General features: G+C 34.6%; 1 pseudogene; it reads left to right on the top strand.

Moving 5' to 3' along the window:
* The first annotated feature begins 657 nt into the window (after positions 1 to 657).
* On the top strand, positions 658 to 892 carry LOC149151664 (small ribosomal subunit protein eS28-like; annotated as a pseudogene).
* The last annotated feature ends 16,014 nt before the right edge of the window (positions 893 to 16,906 follow it).

Consider the following 16,906-nt stretch of genomic DNA (forward strand, 5'->3'; position numbering starts at 1 on the left):
TATAACCTTATTGTTAAAGCATTTCAAATATTTTAGACTCATCTATTGTCTTTCCATGAATTCACTAGAAAGAACACTTGGATTTTGCTTTTAAAAACTACTCCTATTTCCATTCCTTTATGCTTAACATGGTCATTTTAAAAGTCTTCTTAATCAAGGTGAAAACCATAATCTCAATCAATTTTCATGTAAATATCTTAGATAAAGATGAATTGACTAGAAAACACACTTGAATGGTCTAATGGAAAACGAGTAAGAATGGTCTGTTATTCAGAGATGTATTATGTTACGCCGGTCTCTTTAGTCAAACACCATTAGTCAAACAAAGTATTACGTTACAAAGCATTGTAGAGTGAGTTGTTGAGATAGACTTTTAAGTGCGGTTCTTACAAAAATGTAAGAGTAAATATGCATGCATTTAGAAAGTTGTTGACATGGATTCTAAAGTATGTCTATGTCGTAAATACAAGAAATGTATTTGGTTGTCTTCATTAGTCCTTTATTTTCTACAACACGCAAATATAATCAAACTTTTTTCTTTTCTTGCATTTTTTACTGAAGATTGTTATTGTAGTTTAGTGAACTACCTCTTTCAAGTTATTTTGATTATCATATAGCATTAATCGTTGAGTTTGATACATATCTAAGCAGGAAGTCATGGATACCAGTGTGAAATTGGCAGTTGTGGTGAAAGTAATTGGCCGTACTGGATCAAGAGGTCAAGTTACATAGGTCCGAGTAAAATTTTTGGATGATCAGAATCGACTAATCATGAGGAATGTAAAAGGACCTGTCAGAGAGGGTGATGTCCTTACTTTGCTAGAATCTGAAAGGGAAGCAAGGAGATTGCGCTAATTATGTTGTTTAGATTATAACATTGGACTTAAAGTGAGACAGGAATAACTTATATTTTTATGTGTTCTGTTTCTGCATTATTTGGTAGTGTAGTGTTTGTTATTGTTTTCGATGCAAAGGGATCAATGAGTGAGGCTACAAATGATCTGTGATATGTAATCCAGAATTTTACAATTAAAGTATGAAGCCTGTCATACTTGATGGGGAATCGAAACAGTAACTGTTTATTTTTGCATCTGGAATGAAATTCAAATCACTGTACTGAAGATTTTCTATGAAAAAAAACAGTGAAAATTAGCAATCCAAATCATATACAAATAAAATTCAAATATGTATCCAAACTCACAGCATGACATTATCTTTTCCATCGTGTCATATTATTCTACGTCTCATTATTGTAATGTACAGAGTGACCTCCAAGTCAATTGCTATGTAGAGAAGTTATTTTGCATCGATCTATAAGAAACAACTGATAAAAGCGTGCATGGAGTTGGAAAACAACTTTTCGTGGGAGGAGCTATGAGACAACATCTCAAATTTCATAATCAAGATATCATCACCATTTCCATTAACATATTATTGTTTGGGGCGATTTTCATTGATGTTGGGGCGATTCTGAGAATCGCTGGGTGGCAGGGCGATTCTCAGAATCGCCCCACCAATTTACCAATTTTCCTCTGGGTATTATGATAATTCTCACTCTCACATGCGGGCGTGGGCACATGGGAAATTCTGAGAATCGCCCTACCACCTGACGATTCTCAGAATCGCCCCACCAATTTTCCTCTAGGTATTATGATAATTCTCACTCTCATGCACAAATAGTAAAAGTACTTGCTCTCAACATGCCCGATACACACATCTCCGGGAATTCGGTGGAGTTCGCACATATATCAGAGCTTTCAACATGAGCAATCGTCTTCGAGGAAGTCATGGATAACGGTGTGAAATTGGCAGTTGTGGCGAAAGTAATTGGCTATACTAGATCATGTATCCTCAACCTAGGAGTGAAGCACAAAGCTTGGGAATGATGTTGTGATATCCTTTAGATATGGAAGAGTCATGTTTTTTAACAGAGAAGGATGCCGCAGAACGAGACTCCTTCACTAATCCTTGTCGATCTTCCCATCATGTTTTGTATCCACCTCCTCGAATGTCTTATCAATGATACTTTCAACTACATCATCTGAAAGGTTCATGCCAGATTCTGCAAGGGTAGCTACGACCATTTGGGGTGATTCCCCCGCCACCGCCCTGCCACCACAACTGGTGGTGGGGCGGTGGCGGGGCGATTCTGAGAATCGCTCCACCACCCGGCGATTCTCAGAATTGCCCCAAACAGTGCTTACTGGGCATCCAATCTGTTTTACACAAGAAAAAGCTAAAATGTAAAGTCAACGTGTTTTCTGCAAGTTGCTTCTGTAAGGATGAACTGAGAACAATTATTGAGAATTTGCAGAACTTTCTTACACCTTTAGCCATAAATATGCAATGATAATGAACACCCCTGCACACCACTACATGCTACATTTTTGTGCATTTACGGCTACTAGATGACCACTGGAGTATAATCATGTATCCTCCACCTGGGAGTGAAACACAAAGCTTGGGAACGATGTTGTGATATCCTTTAGATATGGAAGAGTCATGTTTTTCAATAGAGAAGGATGCCCAGAACGAGACTCCTCCACTCATCCTTGTCGATCTTCCCATCATGTTTTGTATCCGCCTCCTCGAATGTCTTATCAATGATACTTTCAACTACATCATCTGAAAGGTTCATGCCAGATTCTACAAGGGTAGCTATGACCATTTGGGGCGATTCTGAAAATCGCCTCACCACCGCCCCGCCACCACAATTGGTGGCGGGGCGGTACCTAGTGATTCTCAGAATTGCCCCAAACAGTGCTTACTGGGCATCCAATCTGTTTCCATTCCTTTATTCTTAACATGGTCATTTTAAAAGTCTTCTTAATCAAGGTGAAAACCATAATCTCAATCAATTTTCATGTAAATATCTTAGATAAATATGAATTGACTAGAAAACACACTTGAATGGTCTAATGGAAAACGAGTAAGAATGGTCTGTTATTCAGAGATGTATTATGTTACGTCGGTCTCTTTAGTCAAACACCATTAGTCAAACAAAGTATTACGTTACAAAGCATTGTCCATCCTCACGTCTTTAGTATTCTCATATTTTGTAATTTCGGAGGTAACGGAGCCACAATGAAAGTTAACTTAAGGGCAGACCAAAAGTGGAAAAGATATTGATAGTTGTACCCACCAGGAAAGTTAACCTACGGGCACACCAAAAGTGGAAAAGAGGTAGGTGACTTAAAACATATTTACATTATGCTTTTAGTCCAATTGATCGACCTCTTTCTCTAGTTAGCTTGAATTTAAGTGGAGGTTAGTTTTAATATTAAATGAAACAAATGTTTACCCTTAGATATGTACAAACTATGATTTGATTAAATTTAAATATTTGATTGAACAATTTTAATTCTAATATAACTTAATTGATTTTACCTTTATGAATAAAATGATAATCAATTAAATTTAAATATTTCAGAACTCTTTTAATTCTAATATAACTTAGTTAATTTTACATTTATGAATAAAAAGATAACCATTCAAATATTAAGTGGATTTTAGTGTTCGAACCAATGTTGTGTTGCTATTATTTTCACATCCTTTACATCTATTCTTCACATCCTTTAAATCTAGGGGATAGATGTTAAATGGCTCATTTTTCCATTATTAAAGTTTTTAAATCCACGTCATAGATACAAAATTGCTCCTTGTCTGTTTGTTGATTTTTCAATCCCGAGTACAGTAATATATATAAATTAGTGGATTAGTAGTTGGTGGTGAATGTTATATATATATAAATTAGTGGATTAGTAGTTGTTGGTGAATGTTACGATCACTGTTTAATCTCATAAATGTTTTTCAATTGGTCAAATATTCATTTTTCATTTTGCAACCATATAAATATTTTATTTCAATTTTTTTTAGTTAATGAGATATTTCTTAATTGATATTTTTATTAAATCATTAGATTGTGGAGTTAAAGATATATTTGCATTTTTCTCATAAAATTTGGTCATAAAGAGAATATAAATTTTAATTACAAATAAATAAAATAAAAAGATAAATTTGTTTTACTTCTTTACTTAATATGATATTATTGTTTTTATTCTTAAATATCATCATCATTGTCATAAACAATTATATTTATAGAAAACTTATGAAACTTAAAATATGATTATTTAAATTTTAAAGATTTATTAGATGAGAAAGGTCTTCTTATTTTTAAGAATTAACTTATTAAATGTAATGGCTTTACACTAGAAAAACAACATAGAAACTACTTTTCTATAAGAATATATAAAAGAAAAATACTAAACCAATAGAAATGAAACCATTTGGGGAACATCTTATTTTCTTATTTTCAATCCTGAAGAAACAAAATTTCTATGGATTTATTTCACAGAAAACAAAACTATGTGATTGAATATTTCAAAGTGTTTGAAAACATGGTTCAAAAGTAGATCCTTAGGTTAGCTCAAGTAGGAGAATACACTAGTGAATTTCATCATATACTACAAGGACAATAGGATTAAAAAACAATATATAGTTTCACATACTCCTTAGTAGAATGGTGTGGCTAAGAGGGAAAATAAAACCCTAGTTGAATGTACTCAAATATCATTACAGTTAAGAATATTTCTAATTCTTATCCTAAGAATAAAGCTCCAAAGAAAATTAAGACTATAAAAACTCTTTATAAACCACTCCTATAGCTATAAGCCAATGGTCAGTATCATTTTCTGGCTTTCCAAATAAAAATCATTTTTTCAACTTCCAAATAAAAATAAAAGGAAATTTGTGTAATATTTTTAATTAGTATCCTAAAAATAAAGCTCCGAAGAAAATTTAAGACCATAAAAACCTTTTATAAACCACTCCTATAACTATAAGCCAATGGTCAATTTTTTGATAATTTTTTCTGACTAAATCATTTTGTGGCCTTCCACATGAAAATCGTTTTTTAACATTCCAAATAAAAATAAAAATAAATTTAATACACAATTAATCAAATATGTTTTGATAGATTATTTCATTAGTTATTGTAATGAACATATAGTTTACAAAACATATAATCTCATAGCGGATAACATTTTTGCTAGGATCATATGACCTACAAAAAGTATAATCTCATTACTCATAAAGTTTTTGCTAATACAACTGCTATATTTCATGAGTTTATAAATGAGATTAAAAAAAAGATTATCAAGATGTATGCGAACCTAGGAACAAGAAATTGAAGATCAACAAAATGTTTTCGAGGATGGCACTATATATATATATATATATAGGTGGAGGCTTGATCTTAGCGTAGCTTATAACGCACAAAATTAACTGGATCGAGGTAAAACACTTTGTATAAGGGCTTGGACCCCCAACTATTGGTGGGTCAATGAGGTGGGTCCACCCTGTCCTCACAATCGATGTACAGTTGTACAATATGAAAAACTGATCTCAATAAGCCATTTATGTGAAAAATGATTTTATTCGTTTTGATTAGGTCTATTGAATCAAATTGGTTTTCAATATGTTTTTTTTGAGTATGTGAGGTTTCTATTGTCTTATTAATTCAAGTGGAAGAGATCTTTCTTACATATCATTAGATTATGAAGTGACATTGGACATAATTAAGCTTTGGGCCATACCCTTTTAGAAACAACAACCCAAACTAAATGATTAGTTATAAAGAATTAGAAATTTCACAAATATAGTAAACCAATATTAAGTGTGATTTATGGCCTTAAATGAGTTTTGGAGGGTAAACTTTGAAATGCCATAGAATTGAAATTTGAGGTCAATAGAGTGTGTGAGGTCCAATTATTGGATAGAGTTCTTGAGAAAATGCTCCTATAACATTAGAGTTAAACATGAGGCATCTCAGATCAAGTGCCTAATGGTTAAGAGCATGTGTTTCCTCCTAAGAGGTCATAGGTTCAAAAACCAGAACGGGTTAGAGTAGGTATGCCTTCGTAGACAATAATCAAATCGTTGCGTGGAGGTGGGTCTCTTATCCCACAAACAAGGGGGTTTCATACACCAATTTGGTGTCTGGCTTGGTTATGACCTTAAAATTGGATAATAAGAATAATTAGGATATAGATTATTAGAAATTCATAATCTATAAGGGTGAAAGCATGGAGATGGGTTACTCTTTTTGGCAAGAGATGGCACATTTGGGTGGAAAAAATGATTGCTCAATTGAGCCCTTTTTAAATGCTCGATCGAGCTGTTTGAGCACTTAAATAATGTAACCCAATGTTATTTAGGAGCTCGATTTAGCCATGTCTTTGCGACAGTCAAATGAAGGAGATTGGGTTCTGGATTTATTTTCTATCTCAGGTAAGTTTTGTTATATGGAATTGAATTTCAATATGTTCTTTTTTTAATTAATATGTCATTTTACTAATTTACTTCATTATTTCTTTTGTGCTTGATAATTAGGTACAACACTAGCATGATGCCTTCAAAAAGGAAGAAATTGCATTGCAATTTAGAAAGATCCATTACAGTGCAATTTCATTCAGCAAAGAATTAATGCTCTTCAATTTCTTTCAGATGCAATGCAAGAAATTGGGTTGAAGAAATGGGACTTTAGTGAATCACGTGTGGCAAAAAAGGCAAAGGAACCCCAACCACCATTACGTGGAATGTTTGGAAAGACATACATTGGGAGATTCGCAGACATCAAAGACCCATTAGAAGAGGAAAATGAGCAAAAGGAAACATAAAATATTGTGGAAGAAGACAATGATGAAACTCTAGAGGACGAAGAGTTTGGATTACGTGACATTGTTGATTAAATTTAAGTTATGCTTGTAAAGCAAGCTTTGTAATGTTTTGACTTTGACATTTTATGAGAAGAATAAACACTCAATTAGGGTTGTTATTCGTTCAATATTTGTAATATGTGATTTTCGCATTGATTTTTAAGTTAATCATTATTTTTTGAAAAAAAAAAGTGATTATTATTATTTTTTTGACATGAAATTCATAAAAAAAGCTATTATTTAACCATTTTTAGTTAAAATTATCATATAAAAATTGTGATTTTGACATGTCAATTCTAGCAAAAAATTATCAAAATGTGTAGTTTTTTAATTATATTTATGTTAAAAATGGTTATTTTTATGTCCATTGTTAAAAAATATTGTTTTTTACAAACAATTATTTCATGTGGATTGAAAAATTAATTAAGGATGTATAAATATGTAGAATATCGAAAATTCTAAATATCGACCTCCTAATTTAAAAATGCAAAACAATAAAAACCTCACTAAAAAAAAGTTAAAATAAAAATAAAAAACAAGAAAATGTGAAGAAAACGACCACTTCAAAAATGATCAAATTTACAAAATAATTATTTACATTTTATACATTAGAAAATTTAAAGCCAAAAAATAGGTCTTTTAAAAAGAGAGGGTGATGCAAAATACTCACTTTTTAAAATCAGCATGAAAATCACTACCATTCTAAAACGTAATGTACATAAAACTATCCTTCCCATGACATTCCTTCCAGAAACTATGCTCTAAAAAAAACATGTTCGTTCTGCATCACCCCTTTTCAAAATCAGGTCACTTTTTTGCTATCTCTACGAAACGGGTAATAGTATCAGTTCCCGTTTCAAAGTTTGCATTGTTTAAATTGTGAATTAAAATTGAGTTTAGTCTTAACATCTACTTGGAAATAATTAATTAAGTTATTTTGACTTAATTAGCTTGAGAAATTCAAGTTAGAAGTCTTTCTAAAGTCATGCAAGAGTTATCCCTTAAATTAAGGAGATAAGCCTTAAATTAAGGAGATAAGATTGAGTTATATTTGAGTTGTAATTAGTTAACTTAGTTTACTGATCTAAGTCCAGTTAAATTAGTTCCAAACTATTTGAGGAACTAATAGAGAGTTAACAGTCAGTTGATGCATGCATGCACTCAACTAGTGTACTCCAGTTAACTGAAGATTCCCTCTTCAAAAACTCATGCATGTCTATTATGAGAAAGACTCAGTTGAGATTAAAGACAAGGATAGTGTAATATCAGTTGCACGTGTTTTCTTATAAATAAAACTCATGCATGCAGAAGGAATCAATTCCTTGGAGGATTGCGTAGTTCTGGTAGTGTGTTAGAGTAGTGTTCCACTTGGTGAGGTGAGAATCATCCACTAGGAACAGTGTAAGGAAATAGGAGCTTGGAGGGAAGAGAGGAAGTCTTGAGAGAAGCCAGGATTTCCTGTGAGCATCTCTGAGGATTGTACTGAGAGCTGGCCAGCTTTGAGAGCTAAGGCTTTGTATAATTCCTATGTATTTCCACCTTGTATGATAATACAGATAGTGGGGTTTTTAGCTGAGGCTTTCCTCAAAGTATTTTCATGTGTCTTGGATGATTGATTCTTTTTCTTCTAGTTATATTGTTTAGCTCTGTTTAGCTCGATCTTTAAGCTTCTGAAAATTGATAGTAGAAGTAGGTTATAGTATTTTTCTTTGGTTATATTGCATTATTGGGTTAATCTACAGTTAGATTTTCTACATAGTCTTAGAGCGAGATTTGTAGAGAATTTGCAGAATTCCTACATGGTATCGGAGCCAAGTTTATCAGAGTTTTGAACAGTATACTGAGAAGAGAATTCAAAGTTTGAAGTTCGGGGTTGCAGGTGCAAATCGAATTCTTATCATACTTCAAGGTTGACTAATGGGATTCTATGGCTTGAGGCTCGAGTATGCCATGGAAGGTAGCTTGAATTACATAGCATGGAAAGATAGAATGGAGGCTGTATTAGAAGACAATGGATTGAAGGAATTCATTTATCAAGAAATCCAAAAGCCAGCTTCAACTAATGCACAAGAGTTGGTTGTGTCGAAGAAGTGTGTGGTGAAGGCGAGACAGATCATCCTTAAGGGAGTTCGAGACCATATTGTCTCGAGTCTCCATGGGAAGCATACTCCATTTTCAATGTGGAAGACATTGAAGGACCTCTACTAGAATAGTAGCGACCAGAGGAAATTGGCGCTCAAGGATAAGCTTCGAAGAATCAAGATGGAGAAGGGTGATACTATTTTCACATATCTGAACAGGCTCACCACCTACAGAGATGAGCTTGGTAGTGTGGGAATAACTACTGACAATGATGATATGGTGAGCCTCACATTCCTTGGCCTTCCAAAGAGTTGGAATAGCTACCAGGACTCTATGAATGGAAGGGAGAAACTACCGGATTGGGAACGACTGTGGTCAGATCTAATGCAGGAGGAGATCAAGAGGAGCACACGAGATGGTTCTTCATCCAAGGATGATGATGAAGAAAATCTGGCCTTGGCAAGTAAGGCAAGGAAAGGGAAGGAAGGCTTCCCATTCCAAATCGAATTATTCTCATGGAGGGAAGAAGGGTGACAAGTCTAAAGTGAGATACTTTAACTGTCATGAGATGGGACATTATGAGACTAATTTCCCATCGAAGAAGTCCAAGAGGGGATCCTCGGAAGGATCAGAAGGTGAGGCATTAGCCTCTTAGTTTGAAATGGACTTTCCCTCATCACGTGCATGGTGTCATTGATGATGGGTTATGTTTGGTATCTTGATAGCGGAGCCCCATTGCACATGACCGGTGATAAAAGTTTATTCAGTACCTTGGAGGAGAAAGACCTCAAGATGCGCATAGAGATGGATGACGACAGAAAGTATAGTGTTTCAGGAGTGGGCATGGTTGCTTTTCAGAGGGAGCATGGAGCTCCTATCACCTTGACAGATGTGAAGTATGTGCCTAGACTGAATAAGAACTTGGTATCGGTCACGATGTTGGAGGACAAAGGCTATGATGTTGTCTTCAGTAAGGGAAAGTTTTTCCTTAGACACATCACCACGAGACAGGTGAAACCGATCAATTCACGAGTTAAGAACCTATATGCTCTTGAGGTTCAAGATGCATGCAAATCCTTGAGGAGCAAGGCAAATTTTAGAGACTTGGTGATTGAGAGGGAGAGTAAACTACCTCTCAACATGCAGTCCCAGAAGAAGTCTCAGACAATTGTGGACGAGCCACAATTGGAGAAGTAGAGAGGAGACTGAGTGAAGAGATCCACTCATGCAGATACCTCCATTAGGGGGGAATTTCGATCCAAGTGTGCAGAGGGATCACATGTAGCCATACCTCCAGGTGTGAGGTGGGGTGATGTGAAGTGATAGTCCCATGAAGGCTGAAATGGGTAGGGTCCATTGAGAGGTTTTATCTCATGGATCGTACCATGCTACAGGAGCCTAAAGTACATAGTAGTGGGAGTAATCAGTGGGATTGATGCAGTAAGAGATCAAAGTGACAGAGGCCAGAGAAATCAGATATTGAAGAGCGCAGGGAAGGATTGACAACAGTGCAGAAAGGTAGAGTCAGTAGAAGCGCAAAGTTTTCAGTTGACAGAGGCAATAGCAGTCAGAGACTTTGATGACAGATGCATCATACTGATTCAGGTTGGATGGTTTTTTTGTTTCTGGAGTTGTTGGAGCAACAACACTAGAGAGAAGTGTTGCATTCATAACATTCCAAAGGTTCACTATCGAGATCGAGTTGAATTCCTTTCTTGTTGAGAGAGAGTGTTGAAAATAGAAACAAGAAACGATAAAAATGGAATCTAGATATTCCAATTTAATTTGTCCTTGAATTAAATTGTGAATTAAAATTCAATTTAGTCTTAACATCTACTTGGAAATAATTAATTAAGTTATTTTGACTTAATTAGTTGGAGAAATTCAAGTTAGAAGTCTTTATGAAGTCATGCAAGAGTTATCCCTTAAATTAAGGAGATAAGCCTTAAATTAAGGAGATAAGATTGAGTTATATTTGAGTTGTAATTGGTTAACTCATTTTACTGAGTTAAGTCTAGTTAAATTAGTTCCAAACTGTTTGAGGAACTAATAGAGAGTTAACAGTTAGTTGATGCATGCATGCACTCAACTAGTGTACTCCAGTTAACTGAAGATTCCCTCATTAGAAACTCATGCATGTCTATTATGAGAAAGACTCAGTTGAGATTAAATACAAGGACATTGTACTATTAGAAGCATGTGTTTTCTTATAAAGAAAACTCATGCATGTAGAAGGAATCAATTCCTTGGAGGATTGTGTAGTTCTGACAGTGTGTTAGAGCAGTGTTTCACTTGGTGAGGTGAGAATAATCCACTAGGAACATCGCAAGGAAATAGGAGCTTGGAGGGCAGAGAGGAAGGCTTTAGAGAAGCCAAGATTGCTTGTGAGCATCTGTCAGGATTGTACTTAGAGCTGGCTAGCTGTGAGAGCTAAGGTTTTATATAATTCCTATGTATTCCCACCTTGTATGATAATACAGATAGTGGGGTTTTTAGCTGAGGCTTTCCTCAAAGTATTTTCATGTGTCTTGGATGATTGATTCTTCTTCTTTTGGTTATATTGTTTAGCTTTGTTTATCTTGATCTTTAAGCTTCCGTAAATTGATAATAGAAGTAGGTTATAGTATTTTTCTTTGGTTATATTTCATTATCGGGTTAATCTACAGTCAGATTTTCTACATAGTCTTAGAGCGAGATTTGTAGAGAATTTGTAGAATTTATACAATCCAAAATATCAAATAAGGCCAAGGAACTTCAACATAGTAGTGGGGACCAGTCCATTGATCTTTTTCTTGACAAAGTTAATCCCTTCTGTATTTCACACTCGATATACATTGTCCATTGTCATGTCATTCTAGTTGAATCAACATCTCTATATGTCCTTTCTAGTTGGAATGTGTCACTAACATAGGGGTTACACATCAACATCTTATCCATATAATTTTTCCATTTCGGTAGCTAGAACAACTCATCATAGTGTGCTAAAGTCATGGATTAACAAAAAAAGTAAAGGTATTATGTTATATAATGAAAAAAGCTTCCCATCATGCTGCACCATTCCAAATGAACTTCACATACACATTTGACAAGATGGCTCTGACATAAAATTAGTGGTAATCCTTGCAATCAAAGAATTAATCCATGTACCTTAAGACATAACGTGGTTAATTAAGGGTAATCAAATTTAGTGTAGTTAATTAGTATATTGCAGGTCATTTCACATTTAAATGAAATTAACCACCACATCTCTTCATGAAGATTTAGGTGCCAAACATATTTTTAGATCTTAATGGAAAGTATTATCATAAGTGTTCACACTAGAGTAATCATGAAATCATCATGTATTTATGACTTAAGCCAATGAAAATATTTTAAATTTCACTTATGGTTCTTTGTTCATACTGCAGAGTTGTCACATTGTTATGTTGTTTAGGCCAAAAACAGGGAAATACATGATAAATAAGCTCAAGATTGTAGAAAATATAGGGAGAAAAATTCCCAATGCAATTTTTTTTACTATTACTATTGTATTGAAAGTGACAGTTGGAATTTTTTCTTGGTTAAAGCATATATTATGAAGAAATTATAGTGTATTACTCTAGTCTAAACACTCTCTAGGTCAAAATGGCTCAAAGAAAACAAGCCAAGGAAATGTGGACTTTCATTCAAAATCCAAAAGTGAAATGAAGGAAAAGCCTAAGTATTCATGTTTCACTACTACAGGAAGAAAAATTAGACAACCCACACCACTGAATAAACTCAGAATCTCCATGACACCAAGGGCCCAGGTTTGGCACAACGAAGGATATGAAATGGAAAGTTCAATTCATATTCATAAGAAATGCATCACTTACCGATGTACTCTTTATGGAAAGAGAATTTAAGGTACTCTTCATCTTATTTACTTAGTCACGAGCTTGTTTTGAATGAAGATGACAAATAAGTTGAGAGATTTCTCTAATGAAATAGGAAAAGAGCTATGTGGTTGCGATTGTAGCTTTAACCAAATAAATAGAGACAATGGTAGTAGAACATATCCAATACTGAAGGTCAAGGGTCATAAAATCTAACAACAATTCTAAAATTTGTTTCAAGGAACATGTAAGTATGTCTAAAGTAAAAGAGATACTATTAGATTTGTGTTTTCTTAGCTCATATATAAGTTAACGTTTTGAGAGAAATAAGGGAGAAAACATCCATATGAGTAAAAGTTTCAGAATAAAGAGAATAAAGGTGGTCGCCTCAAGAGTTGTAAATCTGGATAAGGAAGAATGTCTTGAAAGCCACTTTAAAATATTGGGTTAAATTATGAAGTCATTGATCGATAATTAAATACTTTGTTGAATGATTATCAAGAATTGCTAGTTGTTCCATAATTAGTGTTTAAAAAATTTCATCCAACACAAACCCTCCATATAAACACAAGAAACTTCCTAACCAATTGGATGATTCCAAAATCAACCTACAATTGCATAAGATATTTTATCTTCATTTCATTTCCAATTATTAGCATGAAATGGCGGATGAACTTTCATTTTTTGGAACTATTTAAAGGATAGAAGATACCCATAAAAGGATTCCATTTTTCCAAAGGAAGACTTTGCACTATTGGAAAGTGAAATTTTGAATGGAATTTGGTAATTTATCAGACTACATGTACTATGCAAGCTAATGATTATTACATTATATATCTAGTGCACTGCTTATGTACATAGAATCACATAAAATGTAGTAAAGCATCAACTGCATCATGATCACTCCAATCTTACTTGACGATAGGGGACATCTCCTTAGCCTACATTCTGGTCAATATCAACCTTTGAGATGGCTTAGTGGAAGAAATGGATATTGGCCAAGGAGAGGAGAGACTACAAATTATGGATTATGAAGGTATTCCATATAGATGTCAAAGATACCACAAGTATGCCCATTTGGTAAAAGACTATGAACTATCAATGTACAAGAAGGCACACTTAGACTCAACATCTATCAAGAACAACGAAATAGGGCCATCCTGTACATTAAAAATGGAATGGGTCTAGGAAGGGGAGGCCCGAGGAAATGATCAAATAGCTCTTGGTGTAGAGAGTCCTCTCATGTCCATAGGTGAAGGATGCCCCAGTAATTTCAGTAGCAAGTATAGAGGAGGGGATGAAGGAAGGTACTTTGGTGGATCCCACTTCCATTTCCTCTTCCTTTACATTTCATATTTATCTTTTAACAAATATAGTGTTAGATACCAGGAAAGATTAGGCTTACTCTAAAATAAATTATTTTTCCTATCCCCCATTCCTTATAACTCTTTCCATTTCACCCTTAGTGGCCACATGTACATGTCCTCAATCGAGGAGAGGCTACTCTTCCACTATGGTTTCAATTTCCAAGGATCACTCAGAGAAGTTGGAGGAAGGGGAATTTTTCTACAATCTCTAATCCTTGATTGGTACTTCCCCATAACGATGGTCTTGTGGGGGTGTTTGGTAAGCTCAATCTATCCACACATGAAGGGAGAGGAAGGGATAAAAAGTCACACTTGATAAAATCAAAAGAAAATGAATGCAAGGATTTAGCAATAGGAAAGCAACAATCCATCCAAGGGGTTCTTAGATAAATGATAACCCTATGAGGGATTTCCAAATGAAATTGTTGTCTTTCAACTACAAGGGTTTAGAATGTCCCTTTAAAAAATGTGTAATTAGGAGATTAGTAGATATAGACAATCTAGACATTATTTTCCTCCAAGAAACCATAGGTGACGGAGATTAGATAGTTTCTCTTCTGGTATCCATCTTTGGTGGCTTTTGTTTCCTCAGTCTTAATGTATGAGGACCCTTAGGGGTATGGTAATGGGATGGAAATGTAGGACCATACAACTTTGAAACTATTGGAGGATAGATTTAGGTCAAGGTATTGAGATATTTTTAGAAGATATTGGGACATACTTGACTCTTTTGAACCTTTACACGTCTTCCCTTAACCAAATAAATTTCTGGGACACCTTTTTTTCCAAATCCTTAATGGCCTCAAACTCTTTAATAGAAGGAGGGGACTTGAATTTTTGTCTGCACTTTTATGAGTCCTAGGGCCCTAGGGCTAGCCAAATCCACTAACATATTTTTTTTTAAATAAGCTGGAAAGGAAGGGATTGGTGGAAATGGAGCCTGTAAAACTCTCCCCTATTCGGAGTAACCAACACATATGTGAAGACAAGGTGGTAAATATGACTGTTCATTTAATAATCTCAGATGGATTAGTGGAAAATTTCAACCTTATCATTCAATGGGTAGGGAGTGGTGGAGAGTCAGATCACTCTCTAACTTTCTTGGAGATTAAGGGGACATAACCGAATCCATCATGCCCCTTAAAACTAAACTCGTCTTGTGTAAAAGAAGAAAAATTCCTTATAAGAATCACTTATTCATCCCCCTCGCAGTAATTCCTAATTCCAAACAAGAGGAGTTATTCTTCTTTTACCCAAAAGGAGTTCATTTTTAAGAGGGATGCTAGCTTCAGTTATGTCCCATTAATCTCCAAGAAAATTGGAGAGTGATCTGACTCTCCCCGTTCCCTACCCAAACAGGGGGGTGAATAAGTAATTCTCAGAAGGAATTCTTCTTCTTTTAACTAAGAGGATTTCATTCTCTCGGAAGGGTTTCCATGTTAAAAAATCACACAATCACACAATAACATTCACTCACAATTGTACATAGTGATTTTAACGTAGAAACCCTTCCGAGAGAAAAACCACCAAAGATTTTTTTTTATTGTGATGTAAATTCAAAACACCCACTCTATTTACATCAATTTTGTGATCACCCACTCATAGGAGGCTCCAACCCCCTCATATCAGAAAGAACCAACTTGCATAGAAGTGCCAACCTCATATTTTCATATGCACCAACCTACTACTACAAGTTAGATCTACTCTTTCATGGGATTTTTAAACTAAGACCTCCTACAATGTTCTTTGATTTAATTTACAGTTTTTTATCACTATTCACACAAATCACTTCATATTCTGTAGCTCACATATGCTTTATCAGGCTCTTCACTTTTATGCATGCACATACATAGATGAAATATACAACTATGTTCTTCTACTACTCACTTGCTATTGAGTTCTATTGCTCTCAATTTGCATTCACTCCTGACTATATGCACATTTTGGTTGTGTTACACACATGCTTCAATTATTTTCTACTCTTCCTTTTCACTCTCATTACACATTACTTGAGAAAACATACTTCCATTAATTATTCTTCAGCTTGAGGATATTTTTTCAGTTCATTCCAACCATATCTTGTTGTAGATCTCCTCTTAGTATTTTTTCTTCCCCTTGGAATGTCAAGTAGCTATATATTTAATTCTACGAACCACACTTTTCATTTAAATCTTCTCAATCTTTAGTTGTGCTTGCTCCAACTAGCAAAATAAATCTTGTGTTGTTATTACCACTGGAGGTTATCCACCATTTCTCCTCGGCAAATTAGATCTCCTAGTTTTCACCTTCCTTCCTTGTCCAACTATTCAATGACCTATTTTATTTTGTAACTGATCTTGGTGCCAAATTATTAACTATACAAGCTCCTGACAATCTGAGCTTATTCTTCCATAAGACCATGACTATGACCAAGGCCTTATTCCAAAATGTACTTATGCTCTTATTTAAGTTCGAGCTTTATTTGATGTTTCACTTGAGCAAACCAATCCAAAGGCCAAATTGTCGAACAGATTAGGTTCAGGACCATTTCCAAATTCCAATAACATTCTAATAATTTAATAACACAGATAATATTCCATAAAGATAACTTGCTAGCATAGTTCTTGATGTTGTGCCACATCATTAGTCGATGACACTTCATCATGATGACATCATCTTTCCACATGGTGTCCTCTAAATTTTCCATGTTCCATGGATTTGGACCACTTAACCATCTAAGAAATCCAAAACTAATTGACATGTGTTACTTGGACATGATTCCACATCATCACCTTGATCTAGTTAGTGGTAACTCACCGATCATTTCATTCTACTGTGTCACCACTTGTACAAATAGGAAGAAGGTCATTTTTGTGCCTTTCCTCTTAGTTGCACTAGAGTAGAACAT

The sequence above is a fragment of the Pinus tabuliformis genome, chromosome 9 (assembly GCF_031772625.1).
Source record: "Pinus tabuliformis cultivar Carrire ecotype Pingquan chromosome 9, CPIR1, whole genome shotgun sequence".
Taxonomy (NCBI): Eukaryota; Viridiplantae; Streptophyta; class Pinopsida; order Pinales; family Pinaceae; genus Pinus; species Pinus tabuliformis.